Source organism: Bos javanicus, chromosome 25 (assembly GCF_032452875.1).
Source record: "Bos javanicus breed banteng chromosome 25, ARS-OSU_banteng_1.0, whole genome shotgun sequence".
In the NCBI taxonomy this organism is placed as follows: Eukaryota; Metazoa; Chordata; class Mammalia; order Artiodactyla; family Bovidae; genus Bos; species Bos javanicus.
Genome location: NC_083892.1, coordinates 7,886,955 through 7,890,459, shown reverse-complemented (window position 1 = coordinate 7,890,459; position 3,505 = coordinate 7,886,955).

Here is a 3,505-nt window from a genome sequence, read left to right as displayed (position 1 = left end):
GCCCAGCGACCGGCGGCGGCGACGGCTCCTCGCGGCGGCCCAGGCCTCCTGCACCCCGACGGCCTACGAGCCCCGCCCCGCGGCCCCGCGCTGCCCGGGACGACCCCCGCCCCGGGCCTCCCCACCCCCGGGCCCTGCCGAAGGTCGCCGCGGACCGGATCAACGCCGCTTCCCCTTGCCTCGCCGGCCCGAGCCCGTCTACCGCCCAGCCATGGCGCCGCGGCCTCCCTAGGGCCGCTGCCGCCGCAAACCGCCTAGCCCTGCGCGCAGACCGGCTTGCGCCGCCGAGCCCACCCCGAAGACTGAGGAACGTCGTCGTCGCAGCCGCCGTCGACGCCTCTGCGGCTGCTGGTCTCCGCCCTCCCCCGCCCACTTGCTGACTGGGGGAAGCACCGCCCACTCGGCCCCCGGCTTCCCCGCCCGGTTGGGGCGCGCCCGCTCTAAGGGTCTCCATTGGTCCGATCCGACCGGTTCCGCGTGCCAGCCTATGATTGCAGGGCCGTGATTGGCTAGTCGGCCTGTCTGCCTGACGTAACCAAAGGGCGGGGGGAAGGGAGTGAATGTCAGGAAGGATGAAGGAGGGGGAGGAGCTGACAGTGGTTGCGTCCGAGCCTACCAAAAAAAAAAGGGGTGGGAATAAGTGCGCATGCGCAGAGGCCTGCTGCCAGGAGCCAGCGGACAGGAGTCACGTGACCCGGCTCCACGACCGCACCCCGCGGGGGCTTTTCCGGCGCTTCCAGGCCCCAGGGGACGCAAAGTCAATTCTAGAGGTCGCGCCGCGGGGACTGAGGGGTGTGGTGGGGTGGTGGCCCGCTACTCCAGCCCCTTGGGCTTCCAGACGGAGGAGGGAAATGAAAGTGAATTAGACTCCCAGCTCGAGGCCAGATTTGCAAGTGCTTTGCCAGCTGTTTATTTCAAACACCCATTTCTTAGATAGACAAGCTGAGCCTCAGCGTCCAAAAAAAGAAAAAAAAAAACTTCGCGAGTCGCGAGGCCGACGGGCCCTCCCACCACCCTGCCGGGCGCCCAGGAGGCCTGCGGCTCGCTCTGCGTAGCGCCTGGGAGACCCTCCGGGCCGCCCCCAACCAAGGTGGGCCCCCCTCCCCGAAGGCGCCAGCCCCGATCCCACCCCCGGGGACACTGTCCCAAGACCAGACCGCAGCGGCCGGGAAGCCGAGAAGAACCCCGGGCGGGAGCCTGGGTGCCGAGCTGGCGGCCCCCGCACCTGTCCCGAGCGGCACACTCCTAAGCCACGTGTGGCCGCCTGCGTCACGCGACGGTCCCTCCGCCGCACCCGGCCGGAATCCGCGTAGCCGAGCCGAGTGGGAGGCCCCGCTTCCAGGGGCAAAGTTCTGCGCAGACTTCTGGTTCAGCCGTGTGCCATCGCCCCAGGCACTCTCCGCCGAGCCAGGCTGCGCGCGCCACCTGCGAGGCTGCGCGCTGCGGTCACCGGGCCGGGGTGGGGAGTGTCCCCGGGGGGCTCAGGATTGAGGGGAGAAGCAACGCTATCAAAGGGCGATGACGGCACAGAGGCAAAGCTGGCCATCACAGGCTGGCGGCGCGGGAGCATGAGCCACTGGGGCTTGGAGAAGTCCCACGAGCTGCCAGAGCGCCCTTCTACAAAGCAAATTTGGCTGTAAACCCGTCACCTTGGGAATAAAATCTGACCTCCTCACTGTGGGCTACAGGTCCCTGCAGGATCGGGCCCCACCTTCTCTGTGTTCATCTCCGCGCTCTTCGCTTGGCTTGGGCCGCCCAGCCACAATGACCTTTCCGTTTCCTCGGAAACTGCCTTTGCCCTCGCAGTTTCCTGTCTCTCTGGATTTTCTTCCTCGTCGTCATTCCTCAAGGCTCCTCTCAAATGGCCTTTGGAAGCAGAGAGCCCTCGACAGACCAGCCTCGTTAAAGTACCATCCTCTTCACTCTCCTGTTGGCTGGTTTTGTTTTTTCATAGCCTGAGTCAGTATCTGAAATGACTTATTTATGTGTCTCTTTTTACCGAAAAGTAAGTTCTTAGAGGGCAGGGATCTTAGCAGTCTTGTTCCTGATTGAATCTTAAAAGATAAGTAGAGTTCAGAAAGAGGGAGGGCTGGAGGTCAGGGCGGAAAAGACTTGCCCTGCAAAAGTAAGGATTATAGAGGAATCCCAGGTTTCTTTAGGTCAACCAGAAGGGGAGGGAGCAGCAGCTAGGGCACTTTGTCCGCTCAGTATTAGAGGCATACAGCCTAGGGTCTGTTTTATACAAGCACTACAAAAACAATGTGTTGATTCTATAGTATTAAAAAAAATTTTAATGCAGTAGGAAGAATTTTCAGTTACATCTACAGCAAATCATCATTGTCTTTATCATCTGAACGCACTGTAGTGTTTACTGTGATGATTGAGATTTTTCTGGGACCTACCAAGATCTTAGGTGTATCTATCTAACTCTGGAGACCAGGCTACTGGCAAATGATTCTTTTCAGTCTAAACTGTCTTTGTAAAAACCTAAGCAACATAATTAATGCATCAATACCTGGTGACATACGTGCTTCCCAGGTGGCTCAGGGGTAAAGAATCTGCCTTCCGATGCAGGAGACGAGGGTTCAATCCCTGGGTCGGGAAGTACTCTGGAGAAGGAAATGGCAGCTCACTCCAGTACTCTTACCTGGAGAATTCCTTGGACAGAGGAGCATGGCGGGCTATACAGTCACTGGAATCCCAAAGAGTTGGACACGACTGTGTGACTAACTTTTCCAGTATTCTTGCCTGGATAATCACATGGACAGAGGAGTCTGGCAGGCTACATGTTCCATGGAGTTGAAGAGTCAGACCCAACTGAGCATGTTCACACTACTTGGTGGGCGCTCCTAGTCAATCTGCAAAAAGCTGTAGGGCGAGGATGTGCCAAATGCTGTTTGCCAATGATGAGAATCAGGGAGGGCTTCCTGGGGGTGGGGGAAGGGGTGGAGCATTTTAATCTAAGCCATGTACCACAGGCAAGGCTTGGAAGGGAGAGGGCCCTCAGAGTGGGATGGGGTGGGGGGGGGGGGTGGCGGTGAGGGGTGACCCATAGCTTCAGAGGCGCAGAGGTGGAAAGGGCTCCAGGAAGAGGGAATGATCTGGTTTAACTTGAATCACTTTCTCTGTCTGTTGATGGTGAGCTGGTGCCATCTCATTTGGCTTTCTAAATAATTGCACAGGCACTTCCTAGCTGAGTATCCTTGGGAGAATTAAGTCTCTGTGAGCATGATAAATGGCGATGATTTCAGAAAGTCATAGGGTTAAGAAAAAAGGGTTAGGTAAGAAAGTCTCAGGATTAAAGGATAATAAGTGGAGAAAGTACTGAGTCCATGATCCCAACACACGAAATTACTCAACAAAAACTAGCACTCAAGGGGCCTGGAAGAACGCTCCTGGATTAGCCTCAATCCTTGGTATTAGGAGGCTGTGTGAGCCACAAAGAATGTGACATCTTTCAACTAAGATCCAGTAACTTCACATAAATTTAATGAACTAATACCTA